The sequence below is a fragment of the Meles meles genome, chromosome 9, assembly GCF_922984935.1.
Source record: "Meles meles chromosome 9, mMelMel3.1 paternal haplotype, whole genome shotgun sequence".
Classification (NCBI taxonomy): Eukaryota; Metazoa; Chordata; class Mammalia; order Carnivora; family Mustelidae; genus Meles; species Meles meles.
The window spans coordinates 44,175,031-44,187,066 of record NC_060074.1 but is presented as its reverse complement, the minus strand read 5'-3'; the positions used below and the strand labels follow the sequence as shown (position 1 = coordinate 44,187,066).

At 39.7% G+C, this 12,036-nt stretch overlaps 1 long non-coding RNA gene across 1 annotated transcript; it reads right to left on the bottom strand.

The window, feature by feature from the left end:
* Positions 1 to 1,518: 1,518 nt before the first annotated feature.
* LOC123950276 lies at positions 1,519 to 9,324 on the bottom strand. Its single transcript, XR_006820215.1, has 3 exons — positions 9,078 to 9,324; positions 2,054 to 2,300; positions 1,519 to 1,712 (listed from the first exon to the last, which is right to left on the bottom strand). It is a non-coding gene; the product is annotated as an uncharacterized LOC123950276 (long non-coding RNA).
* Positions 9,325 to 12,036: the final 2,712 nt, after the last annotated feature.

The following is a 12,036-nucleotide window of genomic DNA, read 5'->3' as shown; positions in this document are numbered from 1 at the left end:
AAATCATTCCACAGCCTTTCCCTGACATTTACCACCAGTTTTTAAAGATTACAGACCCATTATTCTGTAGAATAACATTCTCTTTGCATTGGGCTCATGTTTCAGATTCTGCATCTTTGGTAGGAACATCCTAGAGAAGAGCCTACATTCTTCTTGCTGAGTTCTATCAGGCAGTGTATGGCTTCTATTTCTCCCATTCCTTATGATGTTCACCAAGAACACTTGCTGAAGATGGTGTTAGTCTCTCGTCCATGGTCATTCTTTCTCTTAAGGAGTCTATAAGTGTTTAAAATTATGTAAACATCCTCTTTCTAATTAAAACTTCAGTTTTTAAATTATTTTATTTATACCTGTATGGACTCATGATTTACTGTTTAATTTATTCAATTCAGTCAGTTATAATCCATTACTGTCATTATTTATTTTATTGCTCAAATTGGCCGGTAGGAGACCATTCAAGCTGGTTTCTGTCCAGCTTTGATATGTTCTTTTCATTCTTTGCTTTCTGTTCGAAGTTGTTCCAGGCTCATCTTTCCTGTTCCCTCCCCCAGCCCTGGAATCAGCCATTTCTCCTGGTTCTTTAGTGAAAAATGATACTTAGAAACCAATATCCTTGTGGTAGACATCATTGTGCTCAGAACTTTCTGGTGGATAGAGTTAGAAATCTCTTTCTCTCTCCATCCATCACTCTATTTATCTATCTATCCATATCTCTCTCTCTCTATCCATCTATCTCTATCTCAATCATCTATCATCTATTGATCTGTATGTTGAAGACTGTGAGTTCACAATAGTATCAATACCTCCAATTGTAAACCAATAGCCAGAGTTCATTGTAGTTTCTTCTTTTTCTCTTTTATAACTCATTTCTCTAACAATGAGGAACCTGACTCCCATTATCCTTGTTAGGTATGTGTATATATATATATATATATATATATATATATATATATATATATATATTTTAACCTTGAACTCTCCTTATGTAATGAATCTCCTAGCTCCACCAGAACCCCATGCCCTTTCTCATAGATGGCCTCCTTTCCATGTTTGGGCCTGACTTCCCATTTTAGCACTCCCCCTCACAGATACCTTCCTTACACATCTGAGCTCTGACACTCCCAGCCAGGCTGCCCCTTTGCATGGCTGCCCCCTTCATCCTACTTGGCTCTGATGGGTCTCACTGGGCCATTTTGCCATCCAGCTTCTTTTGTAATTGCACTCCCCAATCTATTCCATCTCAAAATCCCATTAGCAAACTGTTGGAATTCCTGAATTAATCCTCCAAGCCTTATTTTTTTCTAACATTCTTTACCTTCCTGTTTTTTCATTCTCTATCAGAGAGTCCTCAATGCTATCATTTAATCTAATGTTTTTAGTTTTGACTCAAGTGTTTAATTTTCATTTCTCCAATTTTTCATCTTTTAAAAACACCCAGTTCTTGTGTTATTTGTGCAATATTTTCTTTATTTCTCAAAAATACTTTCCATTAATTTGTTCAGAATTTTTCTTCTGGTCTCTGCCACATCTCTTTCCTCCAGCCTCTTGCTGTCCATGCCTTTGTCTGATTGAGTTTCATGCTTCCATCTTGGAATCACTCAAATGTTGGTGGTCTTTTTTTGTCATTCATATTTAATATGGCACACTGACAAACTAATTGAAAGTCCTAGATGCATGAGTGGAGCTCACTGACTGATAGGATTCCCTGTGGGCTGAGAGAAGCAAATTGATTGCTTTTATTGAAGGATTCCCCAATATCAATACCTAGAGATTTTATTTGGGGATCATATACATGGCTGCCAACATTTTGGAAGCCATACTGAGGATTAGAACTGGGGGTCTCAGTGCTAAGAATTAAAAGTTTTATTTAAATTCCAGTTCTCGCCTAAGGTATCCTGTGTGTTTGGTGCACCCAAGACCAGGAATCTCCAGCTTCCTCTGGAGGAAGTAAGTACAGGTCTGCACTCGGTAGGTAAAGGGGTTTGGAGATCTGCCCACCCATTCACCTGGTTTTCCTGCAGTCCCTGATGTTAGTCCTGGAACTCTACCTTACCATTCCCAGGGGCTGAGCCGGGCTGCTACCGAGTATTGTCCTCTCTAAGTTCCTTCAGGTGATGTCTCCTCCACCTGCTTCTTCTCCAAAATTGTTTTGGTATCTGTTGTCTGCTGAGGTTTCCTGTCTTCTGCTGTTTTTATTGGCAAAGTCACACCTTAGCTGTTCCTTTGCTGATATTTTGGTGTAGTTTGGGCAGGGGAGGAGATAGATGATTGTGGTCAATATCCCATGTTTAACCAGCCATCTGGAAAGAGATGAGGGAAAATTCACCTCACAAAAAAGGACATGAGGGAGAACAGTTAAGACAAAGGAGAATGGCATTGTGTCTGTGGACCTTTCTCTCCCTGTTTCCATTTTCCCTGTTCTTCTGTACTTGGGAAGACTCTCCAAATCCTAACCCACACATCATCTTTGTATTAGTCAGCAGGACTGAACTATGTTGCAGAAACAAATAGCTCCCAAATCTCAGGCGCTTAACACAGCAAGGCTTGTTTCTCACTCACGTTATTTGTCCAGTGTAGCCAATAGTGAAACTGCCATTTTAACCACTCAGCAATCTAGCTGCCATGATTATCAAGGTAAGGCAAACCACATGCCCACATCAAACTAAATGAGAATAGACAAGTATTACCCTACCATGTGTTTGGGAGAATGAGAATGTCCACAAATATCACTGAAGACTGTCATGTCCCTAACACCTTAGGGTACAAGTAACATGGTACAGGAGTACTTTGTGCCAGCCACTGCTCAACAAACTTGTGGTATTGAATTATACTTTTGGAGGTCCTTCCCAAACACTGAACTCCTTGAGGGCTGGGATGGAGTTAACCATGTCTCTAACTGAAGATCCCAGAATACAGGTCAGAACAGAGCAGGTGCTCAATACATTATAAAAATAAACTTTCTTTTAAATAACTAAAATTTTTGCTTATCTGATATTTTTACAATATATACCATAACCTCAAATAAACTAGTCCTTCTTTTCCTGAATTTCCAGAAGGGATGGGCATCATTTCTGAAATCATTAGGACTCCTAGAACCCACAACAGCTAAGGATAAGATCACATGCGACTGGATAGATGATCAGTAAAGTGGAGAACTGAAATATTAGCATTGGAAAACATGCTGTCAGTTTCCTAACAACAGAACAGTAAGAATACACCCAACAGGTGAGCAGGAATGCTTCTGCCTCGTGGTGGAGTAAAGGTCCTTTATACTGTGCTCACTTCATTTCCAGGAACACTTTGTGTGTGCTCTCATTTCTGTTATTGGTATAGACACTTGCATAAATATTTATGCAAATAACACTGAATTTTATATTTTAATAAACACTTACCCTTTGCCAAATATAAAAGCTAAATGTCCAATTACCTAAAAAGTGCAAGAACATTCCAGAGGTGTAAGATCTCCATAATTTTCCTTCTTAGTTTGCTATTTTTATAACCAGACATAGCAGATGGGAGTGATTAATGAATTCCATTAGCAATGGTAAATTTTTAACAAGGAAACCTCCCTTCCCTGAAATCCATTCCCTTAATCTTCTTATCAAATTAGTACCTTTATTTTCACAACAAAAATGGTATTCCTCCCCAGTAGTTCATTTTCAGTTCAAGCCCTGGTGGGATTCTAATTTACTCCTTACCATTAGAACTTGAATACCACATGATGCATCTGTCCTTATTTATCTGTGCCATATGCATGCATGGAGATAAAGAATTTCACATTCATATTATTGAATGTTTCTGATTTCTTGATTTGCTTGCATATACCCTACAATAACATTTCCCTTTCCTCTGTACATCTAAATTGCTTTGCAGTGCAAAGGCTGGATTCAGAAGGAGTGAATTCTAAATTAATCTTGCCACTGGACTAGAAGGCATCTCAGTCCACCAGCCACAGGTCATGTGAGCAATGCACTGGGCTGCTCTGGCTCCACAAGCTAGAAGTATTTCCTCCTGCATCTTATCTATTCATTCATTTCAGACAGAGAGAAGCACTTGCATAACATGGGGGTGGGAGGGAGAGAGGGACAGAGAATTTCAAGTAGATTCCATGCCCAGCATGGAGCCAGATGTGGGGCTGTAACTCACAACCCTGAGATCATGACCTGAGCTGAAATCAAGAGTTCAATGCTCAACCCACTGTACCACCCAGGTGCCCCTTTCTAGGACTTCAAAATTACTATCAAAGCAATATATTGTACAAAGATGGGCAAATACAGAAACTTTGCTAAACCTGCCAGAAGCTAGCCTACTTAACATTTAGCATTTTGGTCTATTTCTTTCTATTGATATATTCTCTCTTTCTCCTCTCCATTTTCTCTCTATATGTATTTGTGTTGTTGAATACACACACACACACACACACACACACACACACACACACATATATACAGATATATATGTACGTATATATACGTACATATATATCCGTATATATATACACACACATATCTATATATTATTCTACACACAAAAAAGTCAAACTGTAATAATGTTTTGAAATTCACATTTTAAGCTTACTAATATATCACAAACATTTTCCCATAAAATTGAATATTTTTTGAAAATTTATATTAATAATTGGGTAGTATTCCATGATATAGTTTTAGTATAGTTTGCTTAAATAAATTAGTCTATTGTTGGGCATACAGAGGTCTCCTATATTTTACCTCTATCACCTAAGAAACAACATACTCCCTTTTATGTAAATATTTTTGCACATCTCTGACCTTGGCTAAGGTTAATTTACTTAAAGTGGAATTACAATTTAAAGGGTCTGAATGTTTTCCAGGGTTTAGATGCCCTCCAGATAATCTATATTAATTTACGTTCCACCGGCACTAAAGAAGAGTGTCTGTTTCCTGAACTCTTGCCAATAAGGGGTCATGTCACTTTAATTACTTTTTTTGACAATGTGGTCTGTGTAAAAATGGTATTTCCTTGTTGCCATTTGCATTTCTTTAATTCCTAGTATAGCTGAAGCTTAATTATTTTTCTCAAATACAAAGGTAATAGGCAATATTGTAAAAGGTACAAACATTAAGATCTTTGAACTAAAATACTTTTTTCAACTACATCACAAATTTGGTTTGGGGGTATTTTTAAATAGACTTTATGTTTTAAAGCAGTTTCAAGTTCACAGCAAAATTGAGTGGAAGGTACAGAGATTTCCCATGTGCTTCCTGCCCGCACACATGCACAGCCTCCCTCGTGATCAACAACCCCACCAGCAGGTACATTTGTTACAAGGAATGAACCTGCTTGGGCACATCATTATCACCCAGGATCCGTAATTTACATTAGGGGTCATTCTTGGTGTTCTAAGAGTTTGGACAAATGCATAATGACATGTATTCTCCATTCTAGTGACATGCAGAGTAGGATATTCAGCTTTCGAGTAAACATTTTCTATGATCTCACACTCCTAAATTCATCATCATTTAATAGCATAGCGTATCCTCTTTCAGACGTCTTTTCCTGTAAAAGAAACTCTGGGTTTTCCCTTTTGTACCTAAAGTGGTTTATTAAGACCATTTTTCCTGAACAGACACATTTTTCCCCAAGAGGAACACTGGTGCCATTTGTGAACATAGTAATTTATATATTCAACTGCATTTTCTATTTTCGCTTCAGATGTTACTTCTTTTCAAAGATGTGATGTTATTCACACAGTTGACATTTCTGTCCTCATCCTGTTCTACTCCATATGGGCCTGTGCAGATCTCTTTAGGATTCTATCATATGAATACGGCATAATTTATCCATTTTTCCATATATGGGCATTTAGGTGTCTTTCAGTCTTCCCTTTTACACAGTAGTGCTATGTGCTATAGTGAACATCTTCATATGTGAGGCATTCTGAGTGAGGGGAAGGCAAGCATATAGCACATACCCATCATCAACTGTTTTCCAGAGAAATCATCCTACTTACATTCCCACCCCACCCCCAAGCACTACAGGACAGAAATGTCACCTTTTCTCTACCTCTGCATCTTCACCAGCAATGGCTACTGTCCTGTTTTTTACTCATCAAACTTATTTCTTTAGCTTATCTGAAATTCATCACGGGCTACTGTGTCAGGTGTACATTTCAGTCTCTTTTCCCTATGTGGTCGGTAATTGCAAGAGTAACATATTTCACCAGCTGGTCTATCTGTCAGTGTTTTATCCCAGAGCTTTGGTAGAATCTGGTAGAACAAATACACACGGATCGCCTTCTGAGTGCTTTGCTCTGTTTTTTTGGGTCTACCTGCTCATCCCTGTGCTCACATCACACTGTTCTAATTACTATAATGTTATGGTAACCGCTCCTCATGGTCATCTGTCTTCAGAACGCCTTTTCTATTCTTCTCTATTCTTAGCCCACACGGATTTTAGGATAAAGCTAATGTCAAGTTTCATTGACAACCCCATGGGATTTTGGCTAAAACTGTATGGAATTTGAAAGTTAATGTAAAGAGAACTGATATCACCACCATAAAGTTATCATCCCTCTTGTGAACACAGAATGCATTTCTACTGATTTAGTTATTTGTAAACTGTGTTATAATTTTCTCAATAAAATTCATTCTCATCTCTTGTTAGATTTATTCCCAGATTCCTTTGAGTTTTACTGTGTTATTGGCAGAAAAGTTTATAATTACATTTTCTAATGCATGTTTGCTGGAAAAAATAACTGTCTGTCTTTCTTTCTTTCCAATCTCTTCATCTTTACTTAGTTTGGGGACTTGTGTGGAGGGGGTGAGGGAATCTTTTTTCCCTGTCTTACTATACTTGCCAGGGGTTCTAATACAATATTAATCATGAAACAATGATCATAGACAACACTTTCTTGCCCTTCACTTCAAAATAAATGTTTCTAGTGTTTCACCACCCAAATAGGATGATTTCTGTGTCATTTATGTCTTTTATTAAATTCAGAATGTTCCCTTTTTTTATTAGTTTGCTGAGTTGTTATTCGATCATGTACTGAGTGTTAAATTTAAATTAAACGTTTTTTTCTCTGCATCTACTGAGATGACCATATGGTTTATCCATAAATCTGGCAACATAAGGAATTATGCTAATAGGTTTTCACGTATTAAGTTATCCGTGCTCCCCACGCTTTTCAGGCAGAATGAAATCATTTCTATTCCTTTTATATGTCTCATTTTATGATGAATATGTTTTTCATCTTATGAAAATTTAAGAGCCATATAATTTGCCCTGAGTTCTCCCAGTGACTAACTCTGTAGCTTTAAATAATATGGACAGATAGCACTAAATATTTGTTCCTCAACCCCAGAAAGGAAATTTTAAAATGAAATGATTTTCACCTCTCTCCTATGACCACCCATTACATGTCCTGTTGAGCTCACTCTGACCTCTTCCTTCTATTAACAAGCACAGGAAATTTAGTCTGCCTTTATCATTGATTATTCTAAAAATTTTACCCTGGAGTCTCTTCCTTCAAAATGTTGACTTTTACATAGTTCACTACACATGTTTACCGCTGGTCCTATATTTAAATGCTCACCACCTTCCATGATACCTTTTCCTTGCATGTGCTCTTTATTTTTAATCACTCCAAGTATGGCGTGCTCCTTTTCCAGGAAGAGTTCATTGCATTTGCGATAATAACTTTTTGTTGACTTTATACGTGAAGAACAACCTCACCGAGTACAACGATGGGGGCTCACGGTTTCCCATCTCAATGCCATGGAGTCTGCTTCTGTGACAGTCGCGTCGGCCAGAGTCTGGGTACAGACATGCCATATCTTTCTTTTCATCTAAGGCTGTCTGTATTTCTTCTGTCTGAACATTTGTGGTAGATGTGCCCCATCCTTAGAGTTAACTCATTTTACCAGGATTTATTTCAGGATGAATTTTCTCTATTCACATTTTCCAGGAATACGATGTGGGCTTTCAAGCAGCAGATTGAGTTCCTCCTTCATGCTGGGAATGGTCCTTCACTGACCTCTCTGAATATGCTTCCCTGCTTTGTTTGCTGTGCTCTGCATCAGAGACACCCGCGGATGGTGTGTTGGACCTCCACGGCCTTTTTCTTTGATGATATGATTTTTAATTTTATTCATCTCTTTTATGTGTCTTTATTCTATGTGGATATAAGCTTCAGAGTGAAAGATATGGAATGTGGGTTTTGCAGCAGATAAACCACGGCTCAATTCTGGTTGTGCACTTACTTTCTCTTTAACCTTGAGCAAGCTGTTTAACCTTGCCGAGATAGGTGCCATCTATATGCTGAGAAGTACCTTGTTGGGAATTGTTGGATGTTTAGCATGACATCTGGCCTCCACTTACTAGATGCCAACAGAACCCCATCTCCTAGTCATGACAACCAAAACAGTCGCCAGACATTGCCAAGTGTCCCCAGCACGGCAGCAGATGGCATTTTAAATATCAATTCCACGTGCAAAATTTTATCTTTGATATTCTTATACATGTGTGTCAAGACAGTCGTAATACATAGCATTTTTGAAATAAAATATACAAAGTGAAAAAGCTGAAAAACCTAAATATTCAGAAATAATGGATTCAGAAAAACCTAAATATTCAGAAATTTGTATCAAAGGGAATATTATGCAGTCACAGATAGCTACAAAGTACATTTATGTGTGCTGACATGACATGATTTTTTTAAAGTTGTTATACTATGTTGCTCCTTCTGTAGGTTATGTTGCTATTTGTGAAGGAATTTCTGGAAAGATACACAAAAATTTGGAAATGACAGACTGAGGTCTGGATAATTACAATAAGAGAGAAACTCAACTTTTTCTGCATACACTTTGGCATTAACTGAGTTTGTTTTATTACGTGCATTTGAAATTAACAAAATAAAACTAATGAAAAGTCACACTAGCTGAGACACAAAACCAATACTGAAGAGACTGTCAAGGACGTGAGGGACAGACTTCAGGATTTGTACAAAATAAAATAGAAGAGAAGAGGGACCGTTATGAATAAGACAGTAGAACAAATGTCAAAATATTCAAAATATTCAAAAATATTCAAAAACTCACCTGAAATAAGAATACTCCTGAGTCAGCGTATCAGACAGGCACGTGGCCTTTCAGCCTGTTTCCGCCCATCCATCCAGCACAATGACTCAGTCCTTCCGTGGTCCTGTGCAAGGCATTCGATTTTTTCTAAAAAAGCGCAACATCACAGATTCTGGGAAAGAGAGCCCTCATCACTTTCCTCCTCACAAATCCCTGGATGAATCACAACCGTTTTTCTGTGTCTGATTTCCCATGTGCTCAGCTGTGAAACTCCAAAGTATCCTCTTGTAGTTTACTTACTATCACATGGAGTACATTATTCAGGGTGATTCATTCCTTCACACCACCCAGTTTCCCATTCCAAAGATAAATTATCTCATTTATGCACAATAGAGTCTCTCTCTTCCAGCAGAAGGGCATATTTTCCTCATAGGTCCTAAAATCCTTGTGAAATTCCTTCCTCACTATTCAGATGTTACTGCATTTGTGAAGGGAGTACTTCCTTTGCATTTTTTAAATGCTTGCTTTTCAGGTAAGGGGAAGTGAGTAATTTTAAATCATTAATCTAAAAAACAAGCAGCTTCCTAAATTCTGTGAATTCTAATAATTTCTTTAGTTGATTATTCTGTTATCAGATATTAGCATGGAATGATCTCTTATCTAATTCCATTGGTAGATACTTGCAAAACAACATTATGAATATGAATAATGGACATGAGCATACTTTTCACTGCTCCTATTCTAATCTGAATAGTTTTATGTGGCATCATCAAGCATGACCGTGATTTTTGCAGTGAGATTTTAAAGCCCATATTCCAGAACCACAGTGCGATCTTTTATGTAAGGGCTGTGTTGTAGCATGTGTGCGTTACAGTTTATTAAGATAGATTCAATTTTATCAGAAACATTCGTTGGCATTTAATGGGCTGATCATGTTATTTTCTTCTTTTGACTGCTGAATATGGAATTAATTAATAGATTCTCCTGCCTGGTTAGTTGTGATTGATACACTGGGTTTTATTTTTTTTAATACTTTATTTATTTGAGAGAGAGAGAGACAGTGATTGAGACAGAGAGAGCACAAGCTGGGGAGAAGGACAGAGGGAGAGGCAGAAGCAGACTCCCTGCTGAGCAGCGAGCTCGACTCAGGACTCGATCCCAGGACCCTGGGAGCATGACCTGAGCCGAAGGCAGACGCTTAACCAACTGAGCCACCCAGGTAGCCTGATATGCTGGTTTTTAAATCCTTGCAGAGGGAAGTCTATACCTGCCCAGCATCAGGGTACAGATGGATCCTAAAGTGAGTGTTTAGGTCCCAGACCAGCCCTTTCAAGGTAGAAGAAAGGGGGGAATTTTTAACTTGCTTGCAGCTTTTCTCTGCCAAGAGGTGGGGAGCTGAGGCCCAGAGGTGGAACCAAGGAATCAGGAGCTCCCAGGTGCCTTGGGTGTTGCCATGTTCCTTCTCTGTGCATTGTAAAAGGTGCACACCTGTGCACGCACACACACACACACACGTACGCTGTACATTTATAGGCCAAACCTCCACAGTCAATGTTTGAAAATCAGTTAACATAGAGACCTAGAAGCAGTCAAAGTCATTGCCACGAGGTACAGGCAAGCTGCTGGAGTGGAGAGCTGGATTTGGCCATTCCTTTTGGACAAGGCTGGTCCCCGGGGAGCTGTCAAGGTGCCATTCCCCATAGCCCCGGAGCCTGTTCCAGGAGATTTGGAGCCTGGCACATCCCCCAGCACAGGGCACGCACAACCTCACCCCTGTCCTGCTCAGAGATAGAGGGTCCTCCTGCACTTAATTGTCTCAGCATCAGAAGTAGGGTCTCCCGGGCTGCCAGGGCCCCTGATAAACACATCTTCACTGATAGGAGAGGATCTGGCCAGGGTGGCTTCAATTCTCTGTCTTCCTGCACAGTGCAGACGGAAACCTGGGCTTCCCACGCTTCCATTGCAGCTGTCTGGAGCAATTTCACATACATTACTGTGGTTTTTCTTCATATGTGAAGATGGTTTGCAGGTAGAACTCTGGGGCCACGACACGGTCAGAGGCTGGCCATGGCCTCCTAACATGTGGCTTGGAGCTGGGACCACAAGCTTTCCACCCATGGGCTGGAGAGGAGAAGGAGTGGCGTCCAAGGTAAAATGTGGACCATCTAAGCTCCACCTTTGACTGACCCTTGTTACATCAGGTGGAAATGAGTAACAGACATCTTTCCATGGAACTGAGCTCTCTCTCTGTGGCGTGACTCTCAGGAAATAGGAGGATTTCAGGGAAACCAGATCTAAAGGCGTGCCGAGAGTCCATAAAGAATAATTATAACCATGAGCCACAGGGAAGAGGAAATGGACTCAGGAGCCTGATAAATAGGATTTTATTAACTTGTTAACCTCCCTGGCCATTCTAGGAAGGTAAAAGCCAGACCTCTCGGGTCAGCAATGACCTGTACATGCCAGGACCCAGCAATCAGAGGGAGCCTGGAGGAGTGTGTTTACCACAAAGGAAGAAAATGCAGTCACAACAGTGTGGGCCGGCCACATCTTTATTCCTGGGGGAACATTGGCTGGAAGGGGAATTATCTTGAAATATGAAGCTAGTGATATTTCATCCCTAGTCATACTGGAGATAAAAGACCTGATTTTTTTTTTTTTTAAGTATAAAGCAATATGAAGCACAACGTATTTCCTCCTTTCATGGGAAGATTAATTTATGTTTTGGGAATATAATGTTGAGCCTGGAAATTGGCAATGCCTGGCCACCCCACCCCCAGCCCATTGCCAAGACTCAGCATGGGGCTGAGACCACATGGTGCATCTCTAGACAAGTGGCCAAGTGGCGGTGGCCCCTCCCTCACCATAAACCTCTCGCACATGGCCGTCCCAGGTGGGGGTGAGGCAAGGCCAGCCCTGGGGGATCAGCCCTCGGCTGTTCCCTCAGTGACTTCACGAGGCTGCAATTCCTTTAAACTCA